We start from the raw sequence: 19,137 nt of genomic DNA, 5'->3' as shown, positions 1-19,137 counted from the left end.
CGACCTAGTCAGTTAATCCATCGTAACGAATTCACTAAGAATGATAAAAACATAGTAGTTTCCAGAAGGGGGGAGGGCTATGAATACACCACAATAGCTGAAAGTTGGCCACATAGCTACAGAACTGATAATTATTAAGGAAAAATATTATTGAGTGATAACATTTTATAGACCAGCGCAGTGAAAGATAATCCCGCTTTGTATAAAGCGATGATCTTAATTGATACTGGTAACTAACTAAGGATCATTTCTTAAAGTAGTCTATGGTGAAGGCCTATAATAATAATGAGCTCAAAATTATTGCAGACAGATTGGGCCAATTAATAAAATCAATCAATAAAGCCTATTCTAAATTCAGTTTATGAGAGAGGTTTGTATTTAATATTAGTTATTGATCGTTATTTTAGCAGTGTGTTACGATCGATTGAATGTTAGAGCATAAAAAAATAAAGCTATGAAATATTTAATCATTCGTGAAGGAATTATTTTTATTCGATAAAAAATTATTGTATTTAGTAAACAATAAAATGTACGCTAGATGATATCATAACATTTAACGACAGATATAGGTAAGCTCAATACGTTTCATACATTCATTCATATTACTTTTGCATTATTAATACATAAAATTGTACACGAGAAGCGAATACTGAACCATAAAATTTTATATTTATATGTCAATGTACTAATTAACTCGATTACACGTAAACATTAATATCAATTGGAATTGTTGGTGTAATAAAATCGATATAGTTAAACCAACAAATAGGGCCTACACAATGTTTATTAAAGGCAAACAGTGAAGTTACTAAGCAACGTGAAGACCTTTGGCCCGGGGCTGTGTAGAATAACTTCAAGTTTGATGTTTAATGTCGAGTTAGGTCACAGAGTTCTGGTATGGTTATTAAATAGGTATGGTTAATAAAATTAGCCAGAATCACTGTCGGTAGCGGTGCTGCCTAGCCCTGTGTGTTAAATGATTAAATGAAAACACGTGCAAGGGGAAATTTAAAAATTGTATAGTAATTTAAAAGTGACCTCCATGTTGGTAAATTTTAAAAATGGATCATAATACTCTAAAAACATAGCAGTAAGTACGCTTTATCATGTAGTAGAGATTTTTACTACAATGGCAATTAATAAATATAATAAATTAATCAGGTGTTGTTAAGGAACTTTAAATTCCTCAGCGTGTTACAGGATGTGACTAAAGGAATAAAGCAATATATATCTGTCGAGAAATTCTCGTATTAGAAACTTGAACTAGAAATGTACTAACATGATGATAGTAGGTTAATATCTTTACTTCGATCGTCCACAGCAAATATACAAGCTTTGTCAAATACGAGTATATGCTACTCTGCGAATCTGAAAACCTATACAGAGTTCATCGTAATATTTAAGCCAAAATATGAAAGAAATCATGAAATTGAATTATTTTGTATAATAAATAGTTTCATAAATAAATATAAATAATTTCAATGAATTATTTTCATAATTAAATAGAATATAATTATAAATCTTGTCATACAAACTGTGCGGTCACGTGATTGATTTAGGAATGTATAAAATATTATAAAACATTTCATACTAGTTGTATCTCGAACTGGGTGACAGTTAGAATATAACTTATGTATGTATAAAAGAGTAACGAAAATCCTTTCAACCTCACAAAGTTATTGCATTTATATTAATAATATAATTTCGATTACACCACTCGGGAAACGTTGTTCAGTTTCATGAATGTTCTAATATTTCGACTTGGTATCTATATACGACTAAACCTATATGCCACTGCAAATAAACAAACATTACGTTTCTTAAATAATGATGAAAAGTGCTATTGCAAAGGCTTTCAAGCAGCACACAGGGCAATATTGAACTTGGAATGTAGTTCACATTAATTTTCACTAGACTGTCCCGCGGCGCGGCCTTCGTGCGGTCCCTACATAAATTCCAAGATAACTTGGACAAACATGTGGAAGTCCAAATAAGTAGAGCCCTTTAGAATGTGCCCCAAGTGACTGACTCGTTTGTAAACTCCAATAAATAATTAAGCGACGTATATGGGGCAGGCATATTAGCACTAATGTAGATTGCTCTAACGATTCATAAATTAAAACTTAAATACTTAAGTTGTTTTAAAATGCTGTACTCAACAGTGTGTTACCTATTATGGACTGACGATGGAAAGAGGAAAGAATAGAAAGAGAATAAACCATTGGCGTTGAATCTAAAATCAGCAGGTCATACAAAATAAATCCTATTATGATTCGTATACAGTGGACTTGCAATTGATCCCAATTCAATAGCATCGAAAGTAAATCGAAGTTCGAGTATTATTATCACGTATAAAATTTACTGTTTATATATCTGTATAAAATATTTGGACTTTATTTATCTAGAGTAATCTAGAGTCTAGACTGAACTCGTTCAATAATTTCAACATGTCAGACAAAATTTCTATAAATTTTATTCTTATAGAGCGTGGACACAGTTTTTTCAACTATTTTTTTTTTTTGATCTTGAAGATCGAAATTATTATTTCTATATCACGTTTAGAATATGAAACACACTATTATACATTGTGAATACATAATGTTCACGACATTAGTTGATATCAACGTTCACAAATGTAAATTCGGAATTAACATTTACATGTCAATAACACATTTAGATTAGAAGATCCAATTATCTTAATCCCACTAATATAAAAAGTAGTTATATTTAAGCATATAAACATACAAATAATACTTGTTCCTAATTAAATTTTGTTACTGGTATCAAGTTCTTTAGCTAGTGAATAATTAAGTATGTATATATAGTGCAAGTTGTAATGAGTCAAATTCTAAATTCTAGTTCAAATAAAACTTTGGCTTAAATTATAGAAAATTTTCATCGCACGGTCATATTTCACGTAGATATTAAGCTTCGAGTTTGGAATTATTTTCACGTGATTGTTTCTCATTAGTGTGTGCAAAGTCGCAACTGACGCATAGAATTGTAGAGACAAAAGTGAAAATTCATAATTATAAATCACAGTTCATTTACCTTTAATTATATCACAAAATAAATACTCTTATAAATATTTATTTAGACCATATAACTTAGTTAAAATTCTAATACTATAAGAAATGTCGCTTTTATTTTTATATACTGGTTTATTAAATATTATCATCATATTAATCTCAGTCATTATCTATTTACTGCTGAACATAGGCCTCACCCATAGACTGCCATAAGGAACGGTTCTGAATCACCAGCAACCACTGTCTCCCTGCAATGCAATGTTGTTAAAATATAGTCTAAATTAATAATATAGACAAATTTTCTGCGTATACATTACTTATTGAACATGAGCTATTTTAAGTAATAAAAGTGTAAATTTATAGCAAAAGTCAAGTTTGGATATTTCAAGTCAGCACGAAGTCGCGAGCGGCAACGCCATGAAACACTATTTACGTAAATAAACTCGTTTCGTTAAGGCAGTCTACATCAGCGCAGCTTCGTTTAAACTTTTAATCGCTTTCGAGCCGTGATAAACAAATTTTAATTAAGTTTTAATATCACCGCGTAATTGCTGAGGCGAACGGCTATCACAATATCTTTGTTTATGAATATTTAGCTTTGGTTTTGATTTAACAGATTATTAAACAGAACGAATTTCGCTTTGTTATGATTAAATTATTTGTTTTCAAGCTATAATCTCAACTGCATAAAATATTTTCACAATCGAATAGACAATGTTGCGTCAACTGTCTTCAAGTGCAATAAAATAAACCACATTTAAAATATTTTGGAATATAATGACCGAAATTTTCTTCAATTCAAAGTTTTCGAATGTTTTCTTCTCTATTTGTCCCTTGGTATATTTTTTATTTATCAACTTAGATACTTTCTTTGTTTTTGTTATAGTCCTTGTTAATTTCATTATATTATGGGTTCACTGAAAAAGTTTTTATTCAAGATTAGCTTCACCACAAATTGTTGACTGCCGTAAAAAGGTCACTTAAATTTTTTGTAGCGTATATATTATCAAAGTTTTAAAAATAATTCTTATGACAGTGGATTTCATGGAAAAAAAGGTTGTTATTTTAGTACATCTCATTTTTTGTTTTCTAGAAATAGCGCTAATATTATATATTGTGATAGAAATAGATAAAATCGATCAATCAAATGTTTTTTATTTTTCTAAATAAGATAACATCTAGATGCCAATCGCCATGAATTTTCTCAATAACTTTTCCTTATACCGTTATCAGCAATTGAAGATAAAGAATTAAAATACTGTAAAATTCTTTGTATTCGCTGTGACAAGTGAAATCGAGATAATACTTCCATTTTTCATCTCGAGGAGTGTGGACGATGCGACGCTGTTCTGAGCGAATTGTACCTCGGGGCATGAATTTAATCTTGGAATCCGGCGTGTCAGATTCATAAGGACAGTCACTTTTCGAGATATTTGCGTTCCACTCAATTCACGAGTATATCGCGTATTGTTGTGCTACAAATGTGAACATTTATTGACATAATCAAGAAAATAAAAGAGGAATTGTTGATGTGACTTTTTCATTTCGTTTATAATTCTTTTGATTTTATACTGGTCCAATTGTTTTATTCATTTTTTAATAAAAATACCTCATACATGTTGTACGTGTATATATGTATGTAAATATAAATTAATTTTGAAATACTAAAAGTAGATGGAAATGCCACGACTTCGCTCACCCGAGACTTAATTGTTTCTAAGCTAAATCGTGTATTTATGAAAAAAAAAATTGTTATCGATTGATCGATACATCATAGATCGTACTTATATTTAACATAGCATCCGTAAGATTACAAGCTTTTTTATATAAATGCATTTATTTTAAATTGCTTAAACATGATGAATAGTTTCACAGCATTTTGATTGATATTTTTTTTATTTAATATAAAACAAATTGGGTATTTAATGCTCAGCATGCTTTATGTTCCGAGTTTCGCTGTGTTATAAAATTAATAATGACAAGAAAACCAAAGAGTGTTTTTAGTGATACAATGTAACTGATATAGTTCGGGAAAACTGACTAATACAACTCCAAGAACACGTGGCAAAAACATGTGGCGACCCCATACAGTAAACGTAGTGCTGGACTAGTTCTTATTAGATGGAAAGACAACCTTAAACGTATTGAAATAAATCAGTAGATGAAAGTTGTTCTGGATTGTTAATTATAACAGTTTATGGAGACTTTGTACAAAAGTCGATCGCTTGGGTACCTCTGTCTCATTCGTGTTTCAACCGTGAAGCAGTTGTGTTTGCATGGCTGTGTTTCGATTTGAAGGGTGGGATATGGCGTGTATTTACTGGGTACAGAGGAATAACACCTGAGTCCTCAGGAATGGCAACGCATGGGGGGTATCATGGGCGAAACAGTATACTCTGTTATGTCCATGGTACTGTTCATGTCTATAGGCGACGGTTACCATTTTCCATCAGGTGGGCCGTCAGCTTGATTGCTATTCTAAGTTGTATAAAAAAAAAATTGCAGTAGATAAAACAACTAAAGTAATTGAAGATCAAACACTAAACGAATATATTAACGTATATACGTTTCAAACAGTTTAATGAAACTTATTGTATTGTGTTGTTTCTAATATTACAACTAATATGTACCCAGCTTATATCACTGAGATAAACGCTTGTCGGCAGGTGACTAAGAGGTATTAAAAATCGGCGCTGCAGCAAGCATTTGATGCAATAAATCATAAGCGCATTACATAATGTACTAAAAGAGACGCTTCGTTAAGTAAAACAAACCTTGCTCACAGGAGCTACGGATTAATATTGTCTTGCGACTAGTTTATTTTGTAGTGAAGAAGGTTCTCTTCAAAGTAAAATTTTGTAAGGCAAAATTCGTTGTTAAAAATTAAGATATCCACTATCTTTTTCAGTACCTTATGACTATATGTTTCTTAGTGTGTTATATGAATGAAATATGAATGAATTATATTATTATAATATAATAATATTATATATTTAGTACTTTAAATAAAAATAAATCAATTTTTTCCAGAGTTTATTTTCTATAATAGTAAATAATATCTATGTAATAAGGCAACCTTGTGATCATTATTAGCAAACTATCATTTATAAAACAATCAAAGTATCATAAAAAATGGTTATTTTTGGAATTAGGTATAATTGTTATTAATTATCTATGTAATGCAATACAATAATTAACATTATCTGTGGTATAGACAGTTAACATGTTGGCAGCATTCCTTACGAATGTTGACGGTATAGACAACTCTAAGAAATTCTTCCTTCCTTTGCCTTTCTTACGTATACTGTGTGTGTAATGTTGTTCTGTTTTTATAAAAATACATCTTTCCTTTTGTTATTAAAATCTGTGTGTTTCAATTATATCCGCTTTAATTTTAAGATTTCATAAATATTTACCTATATTCGCACTGGGTTATATCGTTGAAAATGTATAATATAGATATACATTTATATATATTATACATTTGCAACAGCTTACACAAGTAGATAATTCAGAAGTGGATAATTACGTTTGATTCAGTCCTGTGATCAGTAGTAGATGTTATATAACTATTTATAAATAAACTATTAAAACTATAAATATACTCGTATTCGAAACTGTTGTTAATGCTTGAACGCCGAAGCTAATTTACTTAGTGACAATCAAAACTTTATAGTAAAAATTAAAATTTCATCCCAATCATCTGGACGAGTGGCGGTCTTCCACCGAGCATTTTTCAAGCCACTTTCTTCCACACACAACCATTCTTAGGAATCAACTTCCAGTAGCAGTATTTCCGAAACGATACGACATCGTAACCTTCAAGAAAAAAGCATATTCCTTTTTAAAAGTCCGGCAGCACACCTGCAATGCCGCTGGTGTTGTGGGTGATCATGGGCGGCGGTAGTCACTTACCATCAGGTGAGCCGCATGTTCGTTTGCCCCCTGCGTTGTAAAAAAAAATACTTAAAGTATAAAATGTAGGTATTTCAAGGACTCCATTCCGATTGCCTTTTTATTTTTTTATGTAAAAATAATCAAGCTACAGTGGCGTAGACAGGGGGGATTATAAGTTGCATTTCCATCGGCTTTAATGAATTCGAGGGGATTACCTCGCCGTTCGGGCGCACGGCCAATTACATAAAAGTTGCTTGACACCGGGAATCCCGCACGATACATTATCCGACATTCAGTGGAGTCAGACTGTAGCCGGACAAAACATTTAGTAAGTATTGTAAATAAGTAATATCGATGTTGTATAAAGATGGTACAAAACTGGGATTTCGTAGTAAAAAACTAATTAGTTATTAATAAATGTATTTATAATACAACAGTAGATGTGAAAATAGACAAAGAAGAATTTTCATGGATTTAAGGAACATGTACAAGTACTAGTATAGTGTTATAAATCTATTACCCAGTCAATAAACAATCATCATCATTTTCCTACCCTTAACCTAATTATTATTTGGGGTCGACGTAATATGGTTCTATCCATATTACTAAATGATTTGGCTTGTAGTTTTACGATCGACCGCCTGCTTGACGTCAACCCTCTTCGGGAATAGTCAATAAACAACGTAATTAAAAAAAGAAAACAAATTTAAACATATTCCAATTTAATAAATCTTTTCTTTGATTTGCATTGTGATATAAATAAAATTCATAATTCAACATTGGTAACAAAGTCAAATGTAGTTACTTACGTAGTAATTAGGTATTTATTTATTTATTAAATACAAGAAATTTACAACAGCGAGTACAATGGACCCCGCACTAGGCGAACCTGTATCTGTGTCCATAAGAGATTACCAAGACACGGTGATTTACAAATATAAATTAAATTAGTGAGCCAATTTTACGAAAACAACAAGGTATGTCATCAATGATGCAATATTGATATTTTTGACTGCTGTTAGATGTAGCAATGATATTCTGCAGATCTTCGCACTTAACAATCATCAAATATAGTAAATTTCTAAATTATGTTCCTATAATTAGAAATTCATATTTGAGCCTTGTGCAATTTATCAAAAAATATGTTATAAAGGAATAAAAAATTGTACTAAATATTGTTATCTGAACTACATTTTTTATATGAAATACATAAATTATATTAAATTTTGCAACAGCAACGATCGTAACATTAACAAAGATTGCCAATTTCTACAAAATATAATTATTAAGTTGCATCATGTTCTTTGATGTATTAGCAGTCTTACTTATGATATTTAGATACTCCAAAAATCACATCTTCTAATTTGTATTGTGCTACCTATATTTATTTTTTAAAAAGGTAAAATTCAATACTAAGTTTCATATTATCAGTAACAAATCCGATCTACGTGCCTTTGTATAATCAAGAGGATAAAAGAGGCGTGCTCATCTCATTCCCTCCAAGTTTATCTAATCTACTAAGATTTTATGAAACATTTTAATAAGTACTTAGCTATCGCGATGAAATTAATTTATTTCTTAGTCAACTTTATACGAGTATAAGTGAAACGATATTAATTTTGAATAAATAAATATTAAAAGTGCTTGTAAAATTTTGCTAGGTCTTTTTCTTTTATTGAGTTAATTTGTGAATAAAAGTCGATTCAAATTATGTTGTGGTTTTATTATAACTTATGTTTATTATTAACTTAATGTTATACCTAAACACATTCGAGAAAATGTGGATGGAATTATTTATTACAGCCGGAAAAAATGTAATATAATGAATATATAATAACTTTGGAAAACAGTTTCAGTCAAAAATAATAGGCAAGAAAGCTGATAGTAATTTTCAAACAAGCGTCGAATTTTACATGTTTATAATTCCGATAAAATAAATTAATAGAATAAAAATCAATCAAATCTAACATATACAGGTATATTATATGAGCATGGTATGAACTATCTACATAATTAGGTACATACACATATTAAAGTTAAAATAATTATGTGTTGCAACTTTATTTTATTCTAACATGGAAATATTTTTTTAACTTTATTATATTACTATATTATGCCCATTAATTCTTCTCTTTCCGCGTCTAGGGAAGGTAGATAAAGTTTTGTTGGAGAAATCAGTTCAGGGTACAATAGGACTGATATACCTGAAGAAGGTAAAAGCCCTTAAAACATTTAAAAAAAAAAAAAAAAACTTTATTATAGGTAAATTTGAATACATAGTAATTTTAGTAGATAATATTAATTTTATGATCTATGAATATGTATGTATGTATGTATTACTGTTTTACAATCCAAATACATGTAGGTAAGTAACATGAAAAAAAAATATCTTTATAATATTCGCAATTGTAATTGTAAATCACTTCTTTATATGTTTTAATTTTTTAGAGAACACAATAGATACTTAATCTTATTAAGGCTGACCCGGTACAAGTTTTTTTCGATATGTTGACAACAATATATGTACACACAATTCGTGACCGTACTTACACGAAGTTCGTAAAAGTCTGCCATGAACGCAGTCGGCAAGTATAAAGTTCGCAGGATGGCGCGGACCGCATAAATAGTTAAATCTACTACTCTAATACAATTTGTAGTAAACCATGATCCCGACGCTAAGGTCGCATTATCGGATTGGAAAAAACTGTTACAAAACCATTATGTAAGCGGAAAAATGAAACTTAAGTCTTAAGTTGTTGAGTTGCGATTAGGTTGTGAGCTCGGACGTGAGTACGAAGCAGAGTTTTACAATGTTCATGTGACGGGAGGACCTTTTTGTTGGGCCTTTTGTGCAGAGAATCCGCGATGCCCTCGGGGCCGTGGGGCACGATTTCCATTACACGAGAGAGTTTTTCAAGACCTTTACTTTCCGAAAATTTTACACCGCACTCTATTATGATTTTACACATTTCTAATCAATTCCAAATTTACCTCGAGAAAAGTTTTAGTCCAATGTTAACATTATATATATTCATTATTAATTTTAAAATGTTATTCAGGATTACTGATTCAGTTCAATTCTAATGTTTTCTATTGGTTAAATTTTTTGATAATATTTAATATTGTAATTTTTTTTCTGTAGATTTGTGATTCAGCATACGAGTATAGTATAGTCTACAGTTATTTATGATATTGATAATGGAAAACAAGTTGGAGGCCTACTTGATAGAAAGTGGTAATTATCGCCTACGTACATGAATACTACCATGGATATTAAATGTACCATTACTCGACTACTTTAAATGCATAATAATATTAAAGAAATAACGATTTTTAACTACAATTACTTAGTTTGTAGATTGTAATATAACAAAACCAACGAAGTGTTCAAAATTATATCAATATATTATGCACTCGTATGTGTACGGTGTGGAAAACGATGCAATATCGGTCAGTCACGTTTGGACAGTATTTCGCGCGAGTTTGGCACCATCTGCCACCGCCGACTGTGGCCTGCTACTCAGAACTCTGCCTCTTTGTTTCCGTCATAATGCATTGTTTGATTTATCAAGACTTTGTCTATTACATTAGTAAGATGTGTTTATAATTATTTGCAAAATGTTAAGCATATAGAATGACTCGAGACAACATTATTTTAATTCGTAGTAGATGATATTGTGAGTAAAATATATGTAACACTTTCTTCTAATAATAGTGGTCAGTGCTCAACACCTAAACACATTAATAGAAAACAATTTAATGAATTATTATTTTTTACTATCTTCTGGAAGTCAATAAAAAAAGAATCTGTAATAAAAGGTTTTCCGAATATAATTAATAAAACGTTATAATAAACAAGAATTTTATTTTTATAATTATAATTATGTTACATATAAAAATACAATAGAACTGAGAACTTCCTTCTTCGTGAAGGTCAGTTAAGAGATAGAACCTTCTCAATATAGATTTTTTTTGGTAGATGAAAATGGAATGGTAACCCTTCCTGCGCTAACGGGATACGCTGGCGGAGCACCAGTGAAGGGTGATCGATGAGAATGAAAACAGGCCAGTTAGCCCATCATGATGAATTCATCAGGAATTGACCATGATAGTTTCCAGGGGGAATCACGAGGAGGTCGACCTGGTTGGGTATATTGCTAGCAATGGGGTTTTTAGTCTCCATTACTAACAATCCCTTTCCCCCCTCAATATAGATTTATAGACTATCAAAAAATTTATTTTCAAATTTTGCCCTTTTTAAATAGTCGTCATAGATATGATTTCATTTGTGTTGGTATAAATAGACTCTTCAATAAATTATAGATTTATTGAAGAGTCTTTAATATACCTGTTATTATTAAATCACATAGCTGTAGAAGCTTCTTATCTTTCAAAGACATTTCGGTGTAATGATAAGCAACGGAAAAAGATATATAAAAATTAAACAGAAGGACTCCATAAAAGAAAAGTTAAGTAAACTCATGCGCGTTGCCTATTCAAAATATACGGCCACGGCCATAAATATAAATGTGATACAACGTGAGAAACAAAAATGTTTGATACTCTGTAAGTACACACACGCGAGAATACATGACTTACTCGGAGACAAAAGTCACGCAGAACATCTGTTAACCAAGTTCTTAAACTTTTGTGTAAGAACAAAGTGGGATGTGTGTCCTTAGGGCGTGGGGGACAGGCGCCGCGCTAGGCGCGCCAGTGCGGCGAACTTTCGGTATAAGGCCCACTCAATATAAAGACACCGACGCAATTTGTATTGTAACATGGATATGTCCCTGAACACTTGATTTGTTCTTACTACACTTTCAAATACATGATAATAATTGTGTGCAACTTAAATTTTTATTTATTCTTATTATTTGAAATATAACTGTGTCTCATAACTTATACAGAGTTAATCATCATCATATCAGCCCTAGCCGTCAACTTCTGAACATAAGTGTATGTGTGTGTGTGTGGGGGGGGGGGGGAGGATTTGCTAGTAGTCGCCAGGCGAATTGGCGAATTTTAGAGGGACACTGCTTCAGTAGCAGTGTCCCTCTAAAATGCGCCAATCTCTCGTCCTTCCTTAGTTGCCTCTTATGACACCCACGGAAAAGGAAGGGGTGGCTTATTCCACGCCGAGTCCACACGGCCAATACAGAGTTGATAATGATTCGAAAATATTTTTAAAATATTATTCGGGATAATTAATACACTACTTTGTTAATAACACAGTTAGCACTGTCTTTTTGAATGGATGGTGTTTTAGAATACAGTTAATATTGCCGTTTCTGTACTTGTCAATAATTATGTAGATACATTTTAATATCTTATTCTCAATTTTCTGTTCTTAACTTTCATTAAGTATTCACAAGTAATCAGTCATTGAAACAATTTTTACAGTAATGAAGCCTGTACAATAGTATTTTTTGAGTTGGAGAAATTAGCGGCAGCTTCGTAATTTAAGAGAGCAGGGCTTTTTAGGGTACTTCCATCTTAATTTTGTGCCTATTGAAGCTACCGTTTTTCCTTTAGGATATACGATTTCACGTTGTAAATCTAAATATAATTTCAATTAATGTCTACAAAATGTTTTATAGTTCATCGATGTGTTTTATTTATTTTAAAATATAAAAAGGGACATAAGGTACTAGTAAATATTAATTTTATCACGATTATAATTATCCTTTTTATTACAAATGTATTTATATTTATGTTATTATGCTAGTTTTTAGCTGTATGCATATACTTATAGGTAGCGACCTTTAGGGATTAGTATGATTTTTTTAAAATAAAATATAACCAATGTTAATCACTGATAATGTAGCTTTCTATAGATGAAATTTATAAATCGGTTACCTTTTATTTTCTCTTTGAAATGAATTTAGTTGAGTAAATTCTTAGATCGAGATACTTTTATATCTGTACTTTAATATCTTTAATTCTGTTTATGTTGTAGGACGACAGTTAATATTTGTTCGGCAATTCACCTGTTTACTTTGCATTCACGCTGGTATATAAAAATAGAAAAAAGAAAAAATATAGGTGCCTAAATGCCTAAGTAGGCGTCGCAGTAAAGGCAATATCAGTAGAGCTTCCCTCATAGACCTCGATCCGTCTTTATTACCGGACATTCCGACAAACTCACCAGTAACTTTCTACTGCCGCTGAGGACTTAACGCATTTCACACGTTGTCTTGTAAGATTGATTGGTTTTTGGCTAATTAGTGTAATTTAGTATCTACTATTAATTTTTCACATAAGACTTTAAATTTTATTGTTATTGATTTTATATGCCTTATTGATAGACTAAAATGGGAGCTGTCTCTAAAATATTATTTTTGATCTTCTTAACGAGATACTTCCAGATTGAAACGATTCAAGGGGTTAGTCGGATAGTGCGGTATTGTGATTCAACGATAGATACAAAGCTGAATATAGGCAGTGCAGCCGTAACAGATAACAACTGTTTTTATATTTATAATGTTATTAAAAAAATTACCAGATAAAGAAAGCAATGTAAAAAAAAAACCAGCTTAGTCTATTGACTCTATCGGATATAATTTGACAAGAGAACATTTTGACATTCGTTATTATAGAAGTTATTATGTCTGGTACTTGGACAAATGAGCCCATTTGTTGAAAATATTTTCGCTAGGGTAATGCCAGGTGATTCCGGGGACGAGGGCTGCCAACAATGCAGTAAAAACGCTTCGCGTAATTACCGTCATTTCACTTCCCATTTCATTAACGTTAACGCTGATCGGCAGTTTGCATTGTATGGATACGCTACATCTAGATCATATATATCTAGATGGAGCGTTAGGTATATAAAATGGTTCCTAAGTACAGTCAGCCAACTGTTGCCTGCCGCGTTTTTTTTATACTATACGAAACTCTTAACATATACTATTGATAATATTATATAATAGTTATAAAAAGGTTTGTGTAGTAGACGAAACCAACTATAAGTTTAAGATAAGGTTCAATTCTCTTGTATTTTTTTTAGCTTGTTATGTCAAAACTCCATATTTTTTTGTGTTTGTGAAACAATATATAATTGTTGTCGAAGTATTTATAGAGAGACACTCTATCTAGATAGTGTCTAGCTCTGTAAATTATTCTAATTTATAATCACAAATATATTAGTTACAAATTATTTCAAACGGTAGAAATAAAATTGAGTGAATTTTCTTTTCTAAAAGTTTTTAGTATACAACTGAGATATATGCATATTAATATAAATTTCTTTGATATAATCATTGTGACTTGATATACTTTTACGAATATCAGTATCACATTATTAAATAATAAAATTTAATATTAAAAGTACCCAAAAATATATAAAAATAAATGAATATTGTAATTAAATTATTCAAAGGATTAGTTCCTGGCAGACGGGTTGAGATGTAGGCAGCCACGTGTGGAACGAGGGTAGGAGTGAATTTTCTGCTCCGCCGCTCTGTGAGATGAAGACACTCTGGAAAACTAATGCTCACTAAAAGGCTGCAAGCTTGTTCGACGGCCATGTTTATAAGTATTTTTGTATTTATACAATATACATTCAAGTTTTTTGTATTGAGCCAATTGGCGTTTCAATAATTCTACTTACCTATTGTAATGACAGACAGACGTGAACTATATATATATTATATATGTAAAATAAGATAATTATTATTAAATATTTGACAACCACCATAGGGCAGTGATGAGCACGTTGCTTTGCGGAACAAATGAGGTTCTGGGTTCAATTCTCGATTGGGCCAATTTAGGAAACCAACGTTTCGTAATTAACTCTGGTCTTGGTGTTTTGGGTTGTACCCCTCAATGTTCGTTGCCTGGCTCTTAAACACAGGGTATTCTAGCTTGAGAAACAGGCAATGGGTGCGATTGTGTGGCATTTACCTATATTTTAAAACTTCTAGGTATGATCACAACAAAAAGCATAGTCATTGAGCTATGTTACGTCACAATATGGTGTTTGTAACGTAACGTAGCTCGTCATATTTGATATTATAATTTCAATTGCTCTTCTTTTTTTGTTTTGTAATAGTCCGTGACAATATAGATAATATTTTCTATTTATTAATATTAATAACATTTTACAATTACTTCCCGCGTTAGGCTTATTGTAGTATTTGTGGGAAACTTGAAAACTACACAATTATACTTATTTATTGTAGTTTTTTTTTATTATTATTTCAACCGTTAACTGTCCACTGCTGAACATAAGCCTTCCCCGTAAGGAAAGTATTGCCAATAGTTGCCACGCTTGGCAGGAGGGTTGGCAACCGCAGTTAAGTTTTTAGAGATGTTTTGAGAGGGTCACTGCTACCGATCCCTCGCCCTCTCTTAGTTGCCTCTTACGACACCCACGGGAAAGGAAGAGGTAGCCCATTCTATGCCGGGGCACACACGGCAACATTCATTCATTGTATATGGAAACTAAAATCAACAATAAACCATAATAATTCACGTTATTTATCTAATCAGCAAATATCACATGACTATTATTAATGTACGCTAGTTCGAGTTGATCTATATTCATATTATGAAGCCAACTATCCAATTAGCCTTTTAACGTCCCATTTAGTATGAGTCCAACCGATCGACTCCACCAATTGTGTTCTTTATAGACGCTTTAAAATGTAAATATTTTCTAAATTTGTACGTAAATCTTTTTCTTTATTCTCTTGGCATCTTAATGGTTTAACTAATTTTCATGACATTTTTTATACATTTAATATGTGGGACCGGAAGGAATCAACCAATATACCCTGGTCACGTGAATAATATTGAGGGAAATACTATATACGAGTTGAATATTTTTAAGTGAGAATTTTTTATATTTATATTACCAGTTTATATATATAATAATATACTTAATTATATATTTTTTTAAAATAGCCAATTAGTAAAAATTTTTAGTTCTGTACCCAATTAGTGAAAATTTAACTTTATCCGTACGTAACAGCAGCATAAATTTTGTAGTTATAGTCAATAGTTGTTCAATTTTAATGAAAGATGCCAAACCTCACTGACATAATGTTTAAGTATTTGTATGAATAAATAAATAATCTTACGACTGTAATCCTAGGTATAACAGGCATAATCATTTGTAAAAAAATCATTGTCAAAAAAACTCATTTGTTTTTTTTTCAAAGTTTTTATTATTAAAAATACAACTATAAATCCAGTAGTAGATTCTTAATATATGGTAGATACCATTGAGAATTATAAAATCGGTTTTGTCATAAAATAAAACCTCATTATATGATAAAATAATAGAAATAAAATAAGGAAAAATTACTTACTTTTGTTAAGAACTTTTTTCATTCATCATCATCATCATCATCTCAGCCATTATCCATACATTGCTGAACATAGACCTCCCCATAGACTGTCATAAAGAACGGCTGTGAGCCCTGCATCCACTTCCTACAATGCATTTGAGGTTGTCATTACATCTAGAAGGGGGTCGTGTAAACTGTGTTTGCTTGTACGGGGTCGCCACTCAAGAGCCCTTCTTCTGTATCGGTTGTCGGATCTTCGAAATATGCGACCAGCTTATTGCCACTTCAGCTTGCTTATCCTTCGGGCTATGTCAATCACTTTGGTTCTTTTGTAGATATTCTCATTTCGGATTCTGTCACGCAACGAAACTTTTTTTTCATTATTACTCTTTAAATACTATCAATCCAAAAATAGTATTATATCTTACATATGACAAAATAATAAAAGTTAATATACATTTCACAATCATAATCTGTAACAGTTAATATTTTATTATTCTAGTGCCTGCCTACAGTATGCATGCAGCCCATCATTCATTACAAGGGATTACACACAACTGAATGCCCGACGAATATTTGCGTACGTTTCAAATTCTCTACGCATTCAGACTCGAATGTTTCACCTGTCATAGTTTATTACCTATTCAGCGAAATCGTACAAATAAAATTGTATAATGCATAAGCGAATGGCGAGTTTGATTTACGAGCCGGCGGCTAGCGCGCCCCCTAGCCGCCCAGTCACGCGTTGAATAACTAACATAGGGCCATTTAAATGCTATGTTGCGATGCGTGTAATGTTGGATTCAGCTGAATGTTTCTATTTTCTCTGTTCTAAAAACAAATATTTAAGTTACAATAACACTATCGGCGTCAGTATTTTTTAGGTAATTGATATACATTTATTTATTTACCAGAGGGAGACTTTGTACAAAAGTCGTTTGCTTGGGCACCTCTGTCCCATTCGTGTTCGAACCGTGAAGCAGTTGTGTTTGCATGGCTGTGTTTTAGTTTGAATGGTAGAATATGACAGTGAATTTATAGGATACAGAGGAATAACACCTGAATCAGGAATGGCAACGCACGGGGGATGTCATGGGCGAAAAAGTATACTCTGCTATGTCCATGATACTGCTTGTGTCTATAGACGACGATTACCACTTTCTATCAGGTGGGCCGTTAGCTTGTTTGTCATTCTAAGTTGCATAAAAAATATACATACTTATTTTTTTTTATGAAATAAATACTAACTAAACTCATACTGATGAAAACAAATGTTCGTATACTACAGGAATCAAATCCGTGACTATCTAAATTGGGTTACAGCGTGCAAACGGTGTTTGATGGATTAATATTGTTTATTAAATTTAGTACAGTAGGTATAACTGATAGGGACTCCTTCTCAGTAGATATAATTTCACTAGCATCCATTGTTAAATTTGAAACGCTTGTCGTATGGTCAAACCTTTCAGTTGACCCTCAGGATGCGGTTACTTAAAATCCCCGAAGGATCGTACTACATGGTTTCGCTTTCAGGCGAACGTTATTAGAAAATTTTAGTCTCGGGCTTTACACGAGATAACTGAAGTTGTATCGTGAAATAACAAGAAAAATACGGCAAATAAAATTTTGTTCATATCTAGATAGATTTGTAATGATATCATTTATTATTTTGTAAACAAACACAAAAATAAAATTTTAATGTAACAACTGATCAAGAAAGCTCGACTAGTTTCGGGACCACTACGGGACTCTTAATCGTGAGCGGCTTGACGCAAGCGCAAGCTTGACTGTGCACTTCAGTCCGTTAAGGGCGTTCGCGGTACCGTTACAGATAAGAAAGACAGCGTTCGGAAATCGGATAATAAAGGCTGGGCTGCAGCTCCTCTTCAGAAGAAGCGTTTGCGCTCAGCGGGCCGAGGTGCGTAGTTAGGGTCACCGCCGCTCACGATTAAGGGTCCCAAATTGGTCCCCAAATTAGTCGAGCCTTCATTCTCTAATGATACGTAAGTTAAACCGGTAGTTATTATATTAAAATATAGTTTGTGGTTACAAAACTTTAAACGAATATAATTATTATTATTACAGTATGATAATTAGGATATTAAAATATCATTTTTATTTTGCATTGTTATTCTGGAGTAGACACTACAGTAGCATAACAAAGCTCGGATTAAACTCCAAACGCACAATATAATTTGTACTTCTCTATATAGATCTCTCTCTAATCATATTAGTATTTTCTAATTAAGGCTATGGATTTAAATATATAACTGAATTACATGTACTTTATGTGTAGTTTTTTGCCTTAAGCTATAAAAATTTAATTAGGAAAAAGAATTACTTGCACTCTGTAATGTAAACAAAATAATGAAAAAAATTTAAAGGATTAAAAAAAAAACAGTACTTCAAGCGGTATTTTGGATACAAAAAGAAATACTAATAAAGAATAAATTCTAATCCGTAATGTTAAATTATCAGATTGGTTGATTCAGTGGTTAACATACCTTCTTAGTAATAGAAACATTAATGTGATCAGAAAGAAAGCCAATCAGCTAATGGAGTTAGCCGAGGTGCCGTTACATCCATGAAGATCACAATCTTGCTACACCCACCTTCAGATTTTCGTGTTCGCACATATATTACCTTATCTCTTTATCAGTTCGCCAAATTGAATATGTTATTTGTAAAACTTAATGTTGAACCTTTCGCTATTTAAATACAAAATAAGGAAAAGTAATAAATGCGGAGTGCTCTGATTGCATTATTTTGGCACCTAGGTACCTACCTTCACCGGGGAACGGCGTTGAGTTTCTAAGTGCACATAAAAACGTAAGCAATCAAGGGGCCAGATGTTTTTGCCAAGCACATAAACGCGAACGGCGTAAATTGACAATTAAGCTCGAATTTCGATACCTTGA

Source organism: Galleria mellonella, unplaced genomic scaffold, assembly GCF_026898425.1.
Source record: "Galleria mellonella isolate WM207_F2 unplaced genomic scaffold, CSIRO_AGI_GalMel_v1 utg310, whole genome shotgun sequence".
In the NCBI taxonomy this organism is placed as follows: domain Eukaryota; kingdom Metazoa; phylum Arthropoda; class Insecta; order Lepidoptera; family Pyralidae; genus Galleria; species Galleria mellonella.
This window is presented reverse-complemented; position numbering follows the sequence as displayed.